The sequence below is a fragment of the Pelodiscus sinensis genome, chromosome 1 (assembly GCF_049634645.1).
Source record: "Pelodiscus sinensis isolate JC-2024 chromosome 1, ASM4963464v1, whole genome shotgun sequence".
Classification (NCBI taxonomy): Eukaryota; Metazoa; Chordata; order Testudines; family Trionychidae; genus Pelodiscus; species Pelodiscus sinensis.
In genome coordinates this window covers 331573952-331592615 of record NC_134711.1, presented here as the reverse complement: position 1 = coordinate 331592615, position 18664 = coordinate 331573952, and positions in this window count along the sequence as shown.

The following is an 18664-nucleotide window of genomic DNA, read 5'->3' as shown; positions in this document are numbered from 1 at the left end:
GGCTCCAAGAGGCGCCTGTGGGATGGCCCGGCCGGAGGGGAGCGATCGCACCCCTTCCCCTTGGGGATGGGGAGTGGGATGGTGGAAGGGCCCCGATCCAGGGCCTGATTTCTGAGCCCTTTTGTCTGAATGTGTCTGTCAGGCAGGACCCAGCGCAGGCTGAGGCAGCGGCTGTCTGTGGGAACGCCAATGGCCCATCCGACAGAGGGGAGGGACGTTCCCAGGCCAGGCTGCCAGCACAGGCCAGAGGGCTCTGTGGTGAGCACATCGCAGGAAGCACCCGGGAATCCTGTCAGAGCTGCACCACGGGCAGGCCCTGCCGGACCACGCATCCATCTCTCTCCCGCCAGATATTCAGTTACTGAGAGAGAACAGAGTCAGGACTCCTGAGGTCGGTTTGTCATTCTCTGCGTGACCTTAACCAAGACAATCACTCTTTGCCTCAGTTTACAAATATATATATATCTGAAATGAGGATATGTTAATAGTAACTTTCCTTTGCCAGTTGTTTTGAACTCCTCCAGTGAAAGATGCTGCACCCTGTGATGATAAACACAGACAAGAGCTATTCAGAGCCCATGAAAATTCTTCTCTCTCCCGTCATGCGTCTCTCTGTTTTTTAATGTAACTAATCAGCTAGCATTTTAAAATGTGCACAAACACACAGAGCAGCCACTTCCTTTGGGACTCAGCAGAGACTTGGAATCGTCTCATCTCCCGCTGGGACGTCCCTTCATTAGTGTGTCGTGCTACGCCTGGAGAAAGAGCCCAGAGGCCACTTCTCCCCTCGGTGCTGAGTGACTCCCACAGGGATGGCCCAGAGCTGCCTTATAGAGGTGTAATCCCTGCGTCGGCTCTTAGCACGGGATGCTGCTGCGAACACTGCGGTGAGAGAGGTGGGATTCAACTACCTGAGAGAGATTCCCGGGGAAGACACTTGCACCCCAGGACTCACAGGTACCATCCACTGCTGAGGAGCTCCCCTGCTCCATCCCCTGTGTGATGGGAGAGAGAGTAAGTCTCTGGTCATTTTTTGCCTTGTACAGACCTTAAGCCTCCCAGGGCCCTTTCCATCCTTCTTCCTCTATCTACATCCTGGCTGACCCTCCAGCTCTGTGTCGGTGTATTTCTGGGACCTGGGGGAAAGCTGTTAGCAGATGGACAACACAAAGTAGAATGTACCGTACATGTTAGCAGATGAAAAATACAAAGCAAAACTCTGAGGCTGTGGCCCATGGATTGCTCAGGCTCCACGGAGGGAAAACTCTCATGGCAGAATTCCTCACTGTAGGAGATTTTTAAAAATTTCAACATGGGCCACAAACCTTCTCTCCTGTCTCTTGAAAGGAATTGTCTACACACTCACACCTGGAACTTCCCAAAGCAATTCACACAGCAGCAGGCATCCTCTGGGGGAAATTTCAGTTCAAATCCTTAAAAGCTGTCAAAAAGATTCACAACTGAAATGAGGCCGTCTAACTGAGAGTGGGACACAATGGGACACAATCATTCTGGGATACAAAATATATCGGAAGGACAGAACAGGTCGTGCGGGTGGGGGAGGGGCACTATACATGAAAGAAAATTTAGAATCAAATAAAGTAAAAATCGTAATGAATCCACGTGTTCCGTAGAATCGCTGTGGATAGTAATTCCCTGCTCTAATAAGAATATAACAGCAGGGATCTATTATTGACCACCGGACCAGGACAGTGATCGTGACTATGAAATGTTGAGGGAGATTAGAGAGGCTACCAAAATAAAGAACTCAGTAACGGGGGGGATTTCAACTATCCCCATATTGACTGGGTACATGTCGCCTCTGGACGAGAGGCAGACACAACATTTCTTGATACCTTAAACCTTCTTGGAGCAGCTAGTACAGGAACCCACAAGGAAAGAGGCAATTCTCGATTTAGTCCTGAGTGGAGCGCAGGATCAGGTCCAGGAGATAACCGTTACAGGACCGCTTGGGAATAGTGACCATAATATAATAACATGTCACATTCCTGTGGTGGGAAGAACACCTCAGCAGTCCAGCACTCTGGCATTTACTTTCAAAAAGGGGAACTGTGCAAAAATGAGGAGGTTAGTTAAACAGAAATTAAAAGGTACCCCTGTGGTGAATCAACCTCGCTGCTAAATATTTGCCCTTTATTTCCAGCTGGAATGAGACCGACTGCTGCTTCCAGCCACTTTCCCTTCCTCTGCCTTTCTATGCTAGGTATCAGAGCTGGTTATCACTGTGTACAATGCATCAAGGAAACTGTTGAGTTTTCCCACATATCCAAGGATCACACCAGCTCTTTGGGTCACAGCACCACACGGGATGTTTTTTATATTGTTCCTAATATGCTCAACAGACGCTTTTGTTTCGTAATTAAAAAATCACATATTCTGGTGCCCTGGAAGGTGGGTCTGTGTGTGTCGGCATTGCTCTGACTGAGGGGTCAGCTTTTGATTGTATCCTTTGGTATATATGGTTGTGACAATGTTCTTCCACTATTTGATCTGATGAAGTGGGTCTGGCCCATGAAAGCTCATCACCTAATAAACCATCTTGTTAGTCTTTAAAGTGCTACATAGTGTTTTTTGTTTTGCCTCTGGAGGTGCGAATACATTTTGTTTGCATGGGCCCGGACCAATCGGTGTGGCTGTCTGCACATCCTCCTTGTAATCACCCTGCCAGTCTTTTATCTGCAGTGATTTTCCATTTGCTCTCAGACCTTTGATGAAACTATTAGCTTCAGTCCTAAAAATGATCCCAGCAGAACACCAGGAGAAACATCCCTGTGCAATGAAAATGGTCCATTTGCAATGGTTTTCTGAGCTATCAGTCAGCGTTTAGCCCATGTAATATACACCCCGCTGATCATGTATAATTTCTATATTTTAATTAGAACATGTTCCCTAATCAATGAAATAAGAGAAATCAAAGTTTGTTGCACCGGCAGGGTTCCCTCGACTAGCCACATGTGTGCTGTGATTCAACAATGAAATCAAGCTGATTAGACGTTACCGCTTTTCCATACTCCATGATTTGCAATATCATTAATTAGATTCCAAACTAGTTTAACTGTTTGCGTAGCTGCTGTTCCATTATTTCCTTCCGTTGTCAAATCTTTGTTTAAAAATTCTATTTTTTTAAACTACAATAAACAGAAAACTGCCTTTCATTTGCCATTATGTATTTGAATGTAGATAGAATTTTATTTGCTGTCTGGTAACAGACTTCTGATTTGAAATGGGATGTGTGATTGCTTGGTCAGTGTACAACTCCGGTGTTCAAAACTCAAATGTTCCACTTTTAAATTTTAACATCCTCCTTGGATGCCAATAGGTTGGGATGTACTTCACTTCCTCATGTGACATGAGAACACAATTCTGCTGCGTTCCAAATTCAGAACAAAACTGTTTCTTGGACACAGCTTCCTTTCTGCAGCATTAACAGGTTTTCTTTCTCCCTTCAGGAACTAGCTAACCTTTCCCAGGAGTTCATTAATTCTTAATATTCCCAATAAACTCATTTCCCGGATCCCTAGCTCGGCTGGTCATGGATATGTCCATGATATTTTAAAATCTCTCATTCATTTTCATATCTTCCAATCTTTATTACTTGCTTAATTCCCTTCTCCCTACACTATAAATTGCACCTTTCATCCCAATTTCTCCCTGCCATTTTTCACCCAGCTGGGTTTTTACCCTGAGTTTATGATTTTTTCTATCTCATGAAGTTTTCTTAATTAAATCCCAGGTATCATTCCCATGGGAGGTTTTGATCCAAATTTTTTCTTCCCAATTAGTTCAGTTGCTGATTTCCATCAGCAATGTAAATTTGAAATGTTTAAAGCACGTAATGTCTATAGATATTGTTGGTTGGGAAGTTTTCCTCTTTTATCATTTCAATATAAACATTTCACATTTTTATAGCTCTCACCTCTATCTTATCTCCCATGTTTGTCTCCTCCCTAAATTAAATAGTCCCTGACATTTCAGTCTGCCCAATAACGAAGCCTCCCCCGTACCTGCTGCCTTTCAAAAGCCCCCTTTACATCAGCCCCGTCCTTTCCAGATACAACCTGAGCTCACGTAGCAATCAATTTCTTCTTCATCCCAGTCCTTTAGCATCCCACAATTGACCTGACTTTGGCCAACGCTGTGACTGAGCGGCGGGGGGGGGGGGGGGGGAGCAACTGCTGGCTATGAGCCCCAGGGCTTTTCATTGAGGTCTGTTCTAATTGGGATGGTTCCTCTGGCACAGGCCTTGGGAAAGGTTTGGGGTTCTTTTCCCACACTGAAATTTTGAGCAACCGGGTGACTGGGGGACTCCCGACAGCACAGAATCTCTAGCCTGACTTTCAGTGCATTAAGAAACAGAGATGGGTGACGAGGGCCCAATTTCATTTTTTCCTGACAGTGCCTATTAAGCGTGGTACTCCATAAAACAAGGAATGCACATGAGAAAGGCCAACCATTCATCAATCATTTCTCTGAATAAGGAAAAAATCACGTTTCAGTGTGTGAGGGGATCAATCTATTTCAAACATGACACTGTTTACCAGTTGTATGTGTACTGTTTGATATGTGCATTGTCTTTCCTTCCAGGCATTTGTCCTGACACCATCATCTTAGACCCCTAGACACAGAGCACCAGGAAGTCAGGAGAAGGTACGGCAGATACAGGAGACATTGTTCTACCACAGAGTTGGAGCCATTCTACTCTACTCCATGTTTGATTCCAACACAACCCACTTCACCAACCCCTCCGTCTTCATCCTGCAGGGCATTCCTGGCTTAGAGGAAGCCCATGTCTGGATCTCCATCCCCTTCTGCATCATATACATCATAGCCCTCTTGGGGAACTTCACCATCCTGTTCATTGTGAAGACGGAGTCCAGCCTCCATGAACCCATGTACTATTTTATCTTCTTTCTGGCCATCGCCGACCTAATCCTGTCCTCTTCCATCCTGCCCAAACTGCTGAACGTCTTCTGGTTCAATTCCAGGGAGATCAGTTTCAATGGCTGCCTCACCCAGCTCTTTTTCTTTCACTGTTTCGTTACAATGGAGTCTGGGATCTTTGTGGCCATGGCGTTGGATCGCTACGTGGCCATTTGTGATCCCCTGAGACATTCCACCATCCTGACCAACCCCGTGGTGGGCAACATCTGCCTGGCCGTGGGGCTGCGTGCTATCTTCATTATACTCCCCTATGTCTTCCTGGCAAAGCAGTGGTCATATTGTAGGTCAAACATGGTCTCCCTGCCTCATTGCGCGCACATTGCCGTGGTGATGCTGGCCTGTGGTGATTTCAGCGCCAGTAGTTACTACGGCCTATTTGTGATATTCTGGATTTATGGACTGGATGTGATTCTTATTGTTGTGTCCTATTTCCAGATCCTCAGGGCCATCTTCATACTGCCCACAAAGGACGCCCGGCTCAAGACTTTTGGGACCTGCGGTTCCCACCTCATTTCTATTATACTGTTTTACATCCCAAATTTCTTCTTCTCCATCCTGTCTCGATTTGACAAGAAGAAGCCTCACCCTCTCCAATTGCTCTTTAACAACCTCTACACCTTGATGACCCCCATGCTCAACCCCATCATCTACGGGGTGAGGACCAAACAGATCCGGGACAGGCTTCTGAATCTCTTCATTCATAAACGCATATGAGGTTTTCTCCTGATGCTCCGGATCACAGACCAAGGTCTGTGCAGAGCTGGCTGGTGACATGGTGCTGGGCTATCTGCCATGAATCACTTACTGGCCCATCAGAGAGTCTTTATATCCTGTGCTGGTCTTACTGTGCTCTGCCAGTGAGACGAGCTGGTGAACTGGTCCGTTCAATCTCCATAACTCCTAAAGTTTTCCCCATTTTCAATTTTCTGGTAACTGTACCTCTAAGGCCCAGTGTTCTCCCTGACTATTCCCTCAAAGCCTCGCCCTCGGCCCAAAGTCCCCCTCTTTTTCCATTTCATTCCCCACATCTCCACCTCTGTCCTCACTCTCCAAAGCCACAACAATCTCACCTGCTCCTCTCTGACACTCCTCTATCTTTCAGTGGGTCATTTCTATCTTCATCCACTTTACGTGGGATCCCTGAGGACCAGGGTTGTGAAAAGAGCTGCAACACACTGTCAAGAAGCCTGCAATGGGGATGCAGCCCTGGAGCCAGCAGGCCAGCCAGGAGGGAAGAAGGACGACAGGAAGCCTTTTAAAAGCCACTGAGTGTTGAGATCAGGGTTCTGAGGCAGGTGGGGGAGGCCGGGCCTCATATAGCTTGTTGGCCCTAAATCACCGCTAGAAAGCCCTGAGGCAAACACCATTGTGATGCCAATGTCTTTAGCTTGCTCTTCCGTTTGTTTCTTCTCGCTGGGGGCCCGTCACAGGCAGCGTTCCTGGGGTGGGGCTGGGTTTTGTGCCCTGTGCCCTGTGACAGGTAATGGGGCAGGGCAAGGGACCACGTTTGAATCTGGGAGGACAATGTCTGAGTGATGTCTGAGCATAATGCCCTGTTCTCTGGGAAATCTGGAGGCTGAATGGAGGCTGGGGTTGTTTGGTAGCTCACAGGGATGGAGAAAAATGGCCCAGTTGCTATAACACCAGTGGTTCTCAAACTTTTTTTTTTTCAATGAACACTTGAAAATGGTTGATATTCTGGTAGATATTCACGCACACAACTATTTAACAGTGCTTTGGAGAAAAGTGCTCTACTGAAAACCTTTAGAAAAATTCACGTTTTTTTCTGATGGGATTGTGAAAACTATCTCTGTCTCTTTACCTTCAGAGGGGTAACCATCTTAGACTGTTAGGGTACATCGAGACTAATACCCTCATTTGAAAGAGATCATCTTTTAGAAAAATCGAGCCACTTTTCCAAAAGAGCGCACCCAGGCAATTTGGATGATCTCTTTTGAAAAAGCCCTGTTTGTGGTCAAGAACGCCTTTTTCAAAGTAGCTCTTTTAAAAAAAAGTAGTTTTACTCCTGTCGAAAAAAACGCCGCTTTCAATTTGATTTCTATAGAAATCAATGGTAGTCTAGACTCAGGTGAAGTGTTTTTTTTTTTTTTTAAAGGTCACTCTTTTTGAAAAAACTCTGTAGTCTAGACACACCCTTACTGTGGGACTGGAGGCAGCTGGCACAATATTGGTTTGAATAGGAAGATGCGGGTCACAGTTTCCCCCACCGTGGTGTGATTGCCCCCAGTTCTGTGCAAAGTGGGTTGATGGTGGAGTCCAATGAAAGTTTCTGCTCTGCTGATTCTGTTTATGCTGCTCATAGACATGTATGAATTTTGTATGTAAAGTTCTGAGTATGAGCTCTGTACTTGTATTTCCAATGTTTTCAATCTGGGAGGCAATAGCAGGCTGTGCCCATGTATTGTGAGGGCTGGTTACCCAGTGCACAGCAATGCTGGATGGACAATCGGTCTTCAATGTTGCCAATAAACACCTGAGGACTTTTGCTGGGAATCTGCTGACCAGCAGGTCCCCCATGGCTGTTTGCATAAACAGGACACAGAAGGGTTAGTTGAAAATGGTTGCAGCTCTATTTTGGGAGGTGCTGTCACTCAGGAGAACACTGGATTTCCTGCTGCATGGGCAAGATTATAAAAGGTGTAAATTAAGCCAGGACTGTGACTGGTCCTTTGGGGTTGGTAGAACCTATTTGGAGTTCTCATCTGTGTGCGGAACGGTGCAGGTTGTGACAGAGAGCACTGGAGCATCTCAGGGGATTGTTTCTGAGACTGCTAATGGGCCAGATTGGCAGTTCAAGGGGTCCGTGTGACTGGTTTGGCGCTGTGTAGAAGTTTAGTGCCTTCTTCTTTCTTGGGCTGTAAGTAGCACTGGTTTTAGCAATTTATCCTGATTTGACCCTTTGAGTGGTAATTCCAGATCATAGACTCATAGAATACTAAGACTGGAAGGGACCTCGAGAGGTCATCGAGTCCAGTCCCCTGCCCTCATGGCAGGACCAATTACTGTCTAGACCATCCCCGATAGACATTAATCTAACCTTCTCTTAAATATCTCCAGAGATGGGGATTCCACAACCTCCCTGGGCAATTTATTCCAGTGTTTAACCACCCTGACAGTTAGGAACTTTTTCCTAATGTCCAACCTAAACCTCCGTTGCTGCAGTTTAAGCTCATTGCTTCTTGTTCTATCCTCAGAGGGCAAAATGAACATGTTTTCTCCCTCCTCCTAATGACACCCTTTTAGATACCTGAAAACTGCTATCATGTCCCCCCTCAATCTTCTTCTGATCACCCGACATATCAGAGTAGCCCCTCCTGAAGAAATGGGCGTGTGTGTAAAGGATAATGTCTCATTAGACAGAGGTTTAGAAATAAATCCTCTAGGCTACAGGAACACAAAGGGGAAGCTGTGAAGGAGTTGCTGGGAGAAAACACACCTCTTACCGTAAAGAGCACAGCGCACATCTCTTTGGAAAAGGAGGGGAGGGGAGAAGGTCCCATATGCGTTTGGATGTTAGGAGTAGTAATCAGGAAGCCCTGTGGGGATACTGGTTTCCTATCTGGAAGAGGAAACTGAACCACATAGTCTCATGGTATTGATGAATATCCGTATTCAGTTACCACCACCTCGAAAGGTTCAACATTGAAGTGCTGTCCAGATACAAACACACATCAAGAAGACCCACTTCCTGACATCTGATATCACTCAGCTGATCCACAAAGTATATATGGACATACTGAAATTCACAAGGATAGATGTGGTAACACTACAATATCTACCACCTTTGGAGTGATATCGGCAAAACCTGAATATGGCTTTGCACACTCTGCCTCCACATCAGAGAGTGACCGATACACCAAGAGTGAGAAACTGTGAGAGTCTAATCCTACCTACAGTATAGAATTTAGGATGCAGTTCTGTTTAGTTGTTAGGTCACCAAATCTGAGCTGTTCACTGTTACTAGTACTCTTTTAAAACTTAATAAAACTGTGCTATAGTATTTTATCTAGATGAAACTATAAGGGAATTCTGGTCTGGATCTGTGGCTTGTGTACTGTGCTCTCCACATTGAGGGAGGGAATGATTGAGTAACTACAGACACTAGGCAGGTTGTGACCAGGGTAAGAGGGTACAGCTCTGGGCTACTAACTAAGAAAGCTGGTGATGAATTAGCTGGAGCTTCTTTATTGTTGGTTTGTGTGAGTAGTCAAAGCCTCCATGTAAGTGCAGCTGGGTGTGTCCCTGTCTGTGTGTGGTTGTGTATGTGCAAGATCTGGAGAGGACTGCAGCTTGTCACAAACTCAGAGAAGGACAGGGGGCCCAAATGACTAGTCAGAGGGCATAGCAGTACCCCAGTACTAGATTTCACCCAAGGGAAGCACATCACATTCAGCCAATGAACAGGCCTTGCTATACTGGGAGTCCATTCTCCCCTTCTCATATACTCTGTTGCAGACGGAGAGATTGTGGGTTTGGTAGGGAAGTCGGGACTCCTGTGTCCTGTCTGTTATTCTTCTGTAACCTTGTCTAAGTAGCAACTCCCTGTACCTCAATTTACCTATCTGCTGTGACAGACCCAGACCTGCTGGCTGGTACACACTAATGGGTGGAGGACATGTTGTGTCCCGGGTAAAGAGGTGTCCCTTCCCCATGTAAACAGGGCCGAGCCAAGGGCAGGTTAGTCAAGCAGGCACCTGCAGTCAATTAGAACTTGCTGTAAGCTATAGACTACTCACATACCTGCAGCCAGTTAAGGCCTGTGGAGCTGCTTAAAAGGTTTTCCCCAGAGTAGGAAGGGGGAAGGAAAAGAGTGATGGGCGAGAAGGAGGAAGTGTGGCGTATGAGCGCTGTGTGGGTGTGAGTGGGGACTGAGGAGCAGGTGCTAGAGGAAAGGTGATGGGAGGGATCATTTTGGAAAGTGGCCCAGGGAAAAGCTGCCAGACCGAGAGCGGCGATAACCGTGTTTGTTGCCGCTGCCTTTGTGACTCTGAGCCAGAACTTGGAGTAGTGGGCGGGCCTGAGTTCCCCCAAATAGCCCCCCCTCCTCCTTCCACAGCATCACAGAGTCTACACGAGGATCACCTAGAGGTTTTTTTACACCGGGATTGTGAACTGGCCTGGGATAAATATGGCTCAGTAGGGCGTGGCCCTGACTCTGGTAAAAGGAAAGAGGCCGTGTGGAGACTCACAGAGAACCTCTGCGGCAAACACTGTCCACCAGAAGAGTGAGGCCATGGGACACTTTCCACACAGTGTTATGCAGAAACGTTCAGAGTGATTAGTGGGTTGTTTCATTTTTAACATAAGTCATAACCTCTTTCGTGGTCCCTAACCTTGTCCGACATGGACTTTTCCCCGATGTCTTTAATGTCCCTTATACATTTTAGCAGCATGCCTTTCTCAAACCCGTAGTTCGTCTCCCGCCAAGTCCTGCAATAGCTCTAGTTCGTGCCAGTCACCTGCTTGAGGAAGTAGTCTGAGTGTTGCATTGCTCCATGGCTAATGAGCTGCTCCGAGTATTCACGTGGGCTTCTGTTCTGGTGGGACTGTCCCACAAAGTGTTCCCCCGGCCATCTCCCCAGCAGGCCTGGTCTGTTACAGGTTCTCAGACCACATCTCTTGGAGGGGCCTTCCTGGCTTGGATTGTGTGTGTGTGTATGCATCTCAGTGTGCGAATGTGTGCTTTAAGAAGGGAGGCAAGGTAAAAACTAAAGCACTGTCACCAAAGGTTAGGGAAATCCCATTGCTCCTAGATATCTGTGTGGTGCAGCCGCCATGCCATGGCCGGTTCTAGCCCCAGTCTAGTTCCAGTAAATATGTGCTCTACTCTGAAGGCCTAAGACATATTTCCAATGGCCAGGGCAGGGCTGCGCATTGCATCTGTCTCACACACTCAGCAGGGGGTGGTGTTGGAGGTAGCATACCTGTCATGGGGCAAGTGGCACAGTTCCCTTGTGCTAGTCCTGAATCTCTAGGTCCTAATATGCTAGAAATTTTCACAACACCGATTCTTGACAGCAAGTTATGGGAATGTGGATTGGATTAATAGTCGGGAAGATGGATAGAAAGCTGACTGGAAGGTCGGACCCAACAGATAGTGATCAACGGATGACTGTCAGGATGGTGGTCCGTTTCTAGTGGAGTGCCCCAAGGTTCGGTTCTGGGAACAGTTTTGTTCGACATCATTATTAGTGACCTGGATGAGGGGATGGATTGCACCCTCTGCAAGTTTGCAGATGATACTAAGCTGGGGGGAGAGGGAGACACACTGGAGGGATGGGATAGAGTCCAGACTGACTTAGACAACTTGGAGGATTGGGCCACATTATATCTGATGAGTTTCAACAAGGACAAGTGTAGAGTCCTGCACTTGGGACGGAAGAATCCCAACCATTGTTACAGGCTGGGGACCGAGTGGCTAAGTAGCAGTTCTGTAGAAAAGGACCTGGGGCTTGTAGTGAATGAGAAGTTGGACATGAGTCAACAGTGTGCCCTGGTAGCCAAGAAGGCTAATGGCGTATTAGATTTCACTAAGAGGAGCATTGCCAGTCGATGCTGAGATGTGAGTATTCCTCTTTACTCGGCTCTAGTGAGGCCACATCAGGAGTATTGTGTCAAGATTTGGGCCCCCAATTACAGGAAGGATTTGGATGCATGTAAGAGGGCCCAGTGAAGGCCGACCAAAATGATTGGGGGGCTGCAGCATATGACCTATGAGGAGAGGCTGAGAGAGCTGGGTGTATTTAGTCTGCAGAAGAGAAGAGTGAGGGAGGATTTGAGAGCAGCCTTCAACTTCCTGAGGGGAGGTTCCAAAAAGGATGGAGAGAGACTGTTCTCAATGGTGACAGATGGTAGAACAAGGTGCAATGGTCTCAAGTTGAGGTGGGAGAGGTCCAGGTTGGATATTAGGAAAATCTATTTCACTAGGAGGGTGGTGAAGCACAGGAATGGGTTACCTAAGGAAGTAGTGGAGTCTCCATCCCTAGAGGTATTTAAGTCTCGGCTTGACAAAGCCCAGGCTGGGTTGATTTAGTTGGGATTGGTCCTGCCTAGGGCGGGGGGCTGGACTTGATGGCCTTCTAAGGTCTCTTCCAGCTCTATGATTCTATGAAGTAATGGTTTATTAAGTCCTGAGGCCCAGATGACATTTACCCAAGAGTTTCGAAATATCTCAAACGTGAATCTGTAGAATTACTAACTGTGATTTTAATCTCTCCTCTAAATCAGCTTCTTGGCCAAATGACTGGAGGGTAACTAAATTGGAGGGTGCTGTAAATGTTTAAAAAGTCTATCGAGATGATCCTGGAAATTATTGGCCTGTACGTCTACCATCAAGAACAGACACACTGGTTGAAATTATACTAAAGAAGTGAATTGTCAGATACAAAAATGAACATACTTTTTTAGGGGATGAGTGAACACGGTTTTTGAAAAAGGAAATTATATCAGACCAATCTACTAACATTCTTGGGGCGGGAGGGTATCAACAAATATTTGGACAAGTGGATGCAGTGAATATTGTTTCTTTAGATTTCCAGAAAGCTTTTGACAAGGTCCCTCACCAACGGCTCTTCAGTCTAGTACAAATCAACCTATTCATAACTGAACTCTAGAAACGGGTTCACTCTGAGGTGGACAATTTTTAAAATGATACCGAATTGCTCGAGACAGTAAAGTCCGAAGTAGACTGTGAAGAGTTTCAGAAGGACCACACAAAACGGGACAACTGCACTACAAAGTGGCAGATGAAATCCAATACTAATGAATGCAAAGCAACAGACATCAGAAAACATAATCCCGAGTGTGTGTATGAAAGGATGGGGCCTAAATTAGCTGTTACCACTCGAGAGAGATGTTGGCAGAGAGTAATCGCTGGGACCGCCTCTGACCTCCAGCCCAGTGGATATTTAGGCTGGATTCCCCACCTACCAAGCTGCAGAATTCCTCACCGTCCTTATGTAAGTGGGGGAGGGTCCCGCTATTGTGGGGATCTTTCCCGGCTCCTACACGACCCTGATGAAATGGGCTAGTGAAAGAATCTGTGTCCCTGCTCCCACTTCCTTTGCCCAGAGGACAGGACCCTCCCCCAGATTACTCACTCCCTCATTGGCCACGTGTCCTGTCAGTATGGCTGACCTGGAACACTGATCTCTTCCCATTGGATCTGGGGGCTGTCAGTCTCAACAGATCTCTTCCCCTTTCTTTTGATACTGCCAGTGAACCAAACAACATGCCTTCCCCCGCCACCCGTCTTTAGTGAGGGACCTGGAGTCCCCTGACATTTAGGCCCTTCGCTGGGGCACAGTGGAGCAGGCAGGGCCCACACTCCTCTATCCTATCACCCTACCTTTGCAAAGCAGTCCCTGATCACCAGACCAGGGCGGCTGTGATTGTCGGCCACGCACTGGGGCTAGGATGCCCAGCCCCTTTGTTTCTTCACCCTGAGTATGCACCTGTGACCAGACGTTATTGCTGCCCTGCTCTGAATCAGGGCTTTGGGCCACTAATTTTAGGTTTACTGCTTGGCCTGAGGACAGTCTGAGCCATAAACACCTTACCACTTACCCTGAGTGAGGGCCGGAACTGGCTGTGAGCTGCTTGGCCCTGGACACAGGCCTGGGCCAGGGATTACAAGTGAAGAAACCACTGAGGAGGAGGAGGGTCCCTTGAAATTGCAGCAGGAGGCAACCCCACCTCAGGGAAGGAGGCAGGTGCAGGGTCTGCCAGAGACACGCCTGTCCCGGGGGTTGGCTGTGAGCCCAGCACAGCTGAGCAGGGGACAGACCCACCCTAGAGCACTGGGGTTTGTGTCTGAGGGGACTGAGGAGGAAATCGGGGGATGGCGGGGGAGCTGCAATGTCTCCTCACTGCTCACTCGGCAGAGGTTGCCCAGGACAAAATGGCTGATGTGGCCCCTGTGCAGCCAGGCCCCCAGCCCCTGGCTCCGGCTCCGAGAGGCACCTGTGGGTCGGCACAGCCAGAGGGGAGCGATTGCATCCCTATCCCCTCGAGGATGGGGAGTGGGATGGTGGAAGGGCCCCGATCCAGGGCCTGATTTCTGAGCCCTTTTGTCTGAATGTGTCTGTCAGGCAGGACCCAGCGCAGGCTGAGGCAGCGGCTGTCTGTGGGAACGCCAATGGCCCGTCCGACAGAGGGGAGGGACGTTCCCAGGCCAGGCTGCCAGCACAGGCCAGAGGTCTCTGTGGTGAGCACATCGCAGGAAGCACCCGGGAATCCTGTCAGAGCTGCTCCACGGGCAGGCCCTGCCCGACCACACGTCCATCTCTCTCCCGCCAGACGTTCAGTTACCGAGAGAGAGCAGAGTCAGGACTCCTGAGGTCGGTTTGTCATTCTCTGTGTGACCTTAACCAAGACAATCACTCTTTGCTTCAGTTTACAAATATATATATATCTGAAATGAGGATATGTTAATAGTAACTTTCCTTAGCCAGCTGTTTTGAACTCCTTCAGTGAAAGGTGCTGCACCGTGTGATGATAAACACAGACAAGAGCTATTCAGAGCCCATGAAAATTCTTGTCTCTCCCCTCAGACGTTTCTCTGTTTTTTAATGTAACTAATCAGCTAGCATTTTAAAATGTGCACAAACACACAGAGCAGCCACTTCCCTTGGGACTCAGCAGAGACTTGGAATCGTCTCATCTCCCGCTGGGACGTCCCTTCATTAGTGTGTCGTAGTACACCTGGAGAAAGAGCCCAGAGGCCACTTCTCCCCTCGGTGCTGAGTGACGCCCACAGGGATGGCCCAGAGTTGCCTTATAGAGGTGCAATCCCTGCGTCGGCTCTTAGCACGGGACGCTGCTGTGGACGCTGCGGTGAGAGAGGTGTGGGATTCAGCTACCTGAGAGAGATTTCCGGGGAAGATACTTGCACCCCAGGACTCACAGGTACCATCCACTGCTGAGGAGCTCCTCTGCTCCATCCCCTGTGTGATGGGAGAGAGAGTAAGTCTCTGGTCCTTTTTTGCCTTGTACAGACCTTAAACCTCCCAGGGCCCTTTCCATCCTTCTTCCTCTTGTCTCTTGCTCTGCCCTTTGCAGCACGAGACACCAGCTTCCCTCCAGCTTTCTCATGCCACCTGCTCAAGGGTTTGAAAACTCCCGTTATGGGCATCCAGACTGAATCTGCAGATACGGGGAGCTGGAGAATCCCACCCTTCTCCTTGCAGTTACCCCAGTGGTTAATCACTGTCTGTGCTAAATATTTGCCCGCTATTTCCAGCTGGAATTAGATCAACTGCTGCTTCCAGCCACTGTCCTTTGCTCTGTCTTTCCTCGCTAGATACCACAGCTGGTTATTACTGTGTACGATGCATAAATGAAGCTGTTGAGTTTTCCAAATATCCAAGGATCACACCAGCTCTTTGAGTCACAGCACCACACTGGTATTTTTTTCTATTGCTCCTAATGTACTCAATAACCGCTTTTGTTTTGCTGAGCTTGTGTTTTTCTGTTTGTTTTGTTTGTTCGTTTGAAGGAGCGCGTGCTGTGGCCTGCAGCTGTCAGCGGTGAGCTTCTAAAGGTTTGAAATCTAGAAGCCTCTGTTAATTGGCTGAGCCTTAGTCAGGGGGCGGGGCTATCAGGCAGACCAGGGCTTTATAAAGCAGCGAGTCAGTGACCAGGGAGCTTTGCAAACAGGAGCAGCAAACAGAGAGTTTTGAGAGGGAGTTGGGAAGGGGCCAAGGTACACTTGCCATTCTTTATAGTTTAGTTTAAAAGTTTAAAATCAGGAAGTTTTGATTAACTAGAAACCCTCTCAATAACCTAGGCAGCTGTAGGAGAGAATGCAGGGAGAAGCTCAGCAGCTGAGTGGTGGCTATCCTGTTTATTACACTCAGTGTAGCATGTATGATTACCTGCCGTGTGGGTGGGTGGCATATGTGTGCATTCGGTGCAAGGAGCTCTGGCCCTCAGAGACTGTGTCTGGGCTTTGGAGGCCAGGGTGGCTGAACTGGAGGAGCTGAGGGAGGCAGAGAGGTACATAGATGAGGCTTTCTGGGACACTGAAGAATTGTCCCACCTCCGGTCAGACAGCCCCTGTGCTGTTAAGGAGGATGAAAGGCTCAGGGAAGGAGAGCAGTCAATGGGAGCAGAGGGAAACCTTCCCATAGTTGGGACCCTCCTTCCAGATGTTGGGGTATCCTCTCGCACTGAGGTTACCTCTCCGGGGGAGGGAACTCCAGTCAGTGGGAAAAAGCAGATGTTAGTAATGGGAGATTCGATCATTAGAAACATAGACAGCTGGGTTCGCGATGACTGGGAGAACCGTATGGTGACTTCCCTGCCTGGTGCGAAATCTCTCAAGGCATCTATATAGACTTATGTGTAGTGCTGGGGAGGAGCCGGTGGTCGTGGTACATGTAGGTAACAATGACATAGGGAAGGGTAGCAGAGGCGTCCTGGAGGCTAAATTTAGGCTGCTAGGAAAAAGACTGAAATCCAGGGCCTCTATGGTGGCATTCTCGGAAATGCTTCCATTTCCATGTTCAGGGTTAGGTAGGCAGGCAGAGCTTCAGAGTCTCAATGCATGGACGAGATGATGGTGTAGGGAGGAGGGGTTTAGCTTCATAAGGAACTGGGGAAACTTAGGTGATAGGGGGAACCTATACGGGAAGGATGGGCTCCACCTAAACCAAAGTGGATCCAGACTGCTGGCACTTAACATTAAAAAGGTCACAGAGCAATTTTTAAGATAAGAGATGGGGGAAAGCCGATTGTTGCAGATGAGCACGTGGATCGGACAGAGACGTCTCTTAGAGGAGAGTCTATTGATAGAGATTCTCTAGGTTTTAGTCAGGAGGAGAGGGTGGAAGTGAATAAAGTATGGGCCAGATCAGATGAAAACCATTCACATAAAAAAGAATATGACACATCAGAAAAGGACAGACAAATAACCAGCGGTAAGTTTTGAAAAAGCTTGTACACAAATGCTAGAAGTCTAAAAGATAAGATGGGTGAACTAGAGTGCCTGGTGTTAAAGGAGGAGATTGACATAACAGGCATCACAGAAACCTGGTGGAGTGAGGACAATCAATGGGACACAATCATTCTGGGATACAAAATATATCGGAAGGACAGAACAGGTCGTGCGGGTGGTGGAGGGGCACTATACGTGAAAGAAAATTTAGAATCAAATAAAGTAAAAATCTTAATGAATCCACATGTTCCACAGAATCGCTGTGGATAGTAATTCCCTGCTCTAATAAGAACATAACAGCAGGGATGTATTATCGACCACCGGACCAGGGCAGTGTTCGTGACTTTGAAATGCTGAGGGAGATTAGAGAGGCTACCGAAATAAAGACCTCAGTAACGGGGGGGATTTCAACTATCCCCATATTGACTGGGTACATGTCGCCTCTGGACGAGAGGCAGACACAACATTTCTTGATACCTTAAACGACTGCTTCTTGGAGCAGCTAGTACAGGAACCAACAAGGAAAGAGGCAATTCTCGATTTAGTCCTGAGTGGAGCGCAGGATCAGGTCCAGGAGATAACCGTTACAGGACCGCTTGGGAATAGTGACCCTAATATAATAACATTCAACATTCCTGTGGTGGGAAGAACACCTCAGCAGTCCAGCACTCTGGCATTTACATTCAAAAAGGGGAACTGTGCAAAAATGAGGAGGTTAGTTAAACAGAAATGAAAAGGTACCCCTGTGGTGAATCAACCTCGCTGCTAAATATTTGCCCGTTATTTCCAGCTGGAATGAGACCGACTGCTGCTTCCAGCCACTTTCCCTTCCTCTGCCTTTCTATGCTAGATACCAGAGCTGGTTATCACTGTGTACAATGCATCAAGGAAACTGTTGAGTTTTCCCACATATCCAAGCATCACACCAGCTCTTTGCGTCACAGCACCACACGGGATGTTTTTCTATAGTTCCTAATATGCTCAACAGCCACTTTTGTTTTGTAATTAAAAATCACATATTCTGGTGTCCTGGAAGGTGGGTCTGTGTGTGTCGGCATTGATCTGACTGAGGGGTCAGCTTTTGATTGTATCCTTTGGTATATACGGTTGTGCCAATTTTCTTCCACTATTTGATCTGAGGAAGTGGGTCTGGCCCACGGAAGCTCATCACCTAATAAACCATCTTGTTAGTCTTTAAAGTGCTACATAGTCCTGTTTTTTGTTTTGCCTCTGGAGGTGCGAATACATTTTGTTTGCATGGGCCCCGGCCAATCGGTGTGGCTGTCTGCACATCCTCCTTGTAATCACCCTGCCAGTCTTTTATCTGCAGTGATTTTCTATTTGCTCTCAGTCCTTTGATGAAACTATTAGCTTCAGTCCTAGAAATGATCCCAGCAGAACACCAGGAGAAACATCCCTGTGCACTGAAAATGGTCCATTTGCAATGATTTTCTAAGCTATCAGCCAGCGTTTAGCCCATGTAATGTACACCCCGCTGATAATGTATAATTTATATATTTTAATTGGAACATGTTCCCTAATCAATGAAATAAGAGAAGTCAAAATTTGTTGCACCTGCAGTGTTCTCTCGACTAGCCAAATGTGTGCTGTGATTCAACAATGAAATGAAGCTGATTAGATGTTACCGGTTTTCCATACTCCATAATTTGCAATGTCATTAATTAGATTCCAAACTATTTTAACTGTTTGAATAGCTGCTGTTCCATTATTTCCTTCCCTTGTCAA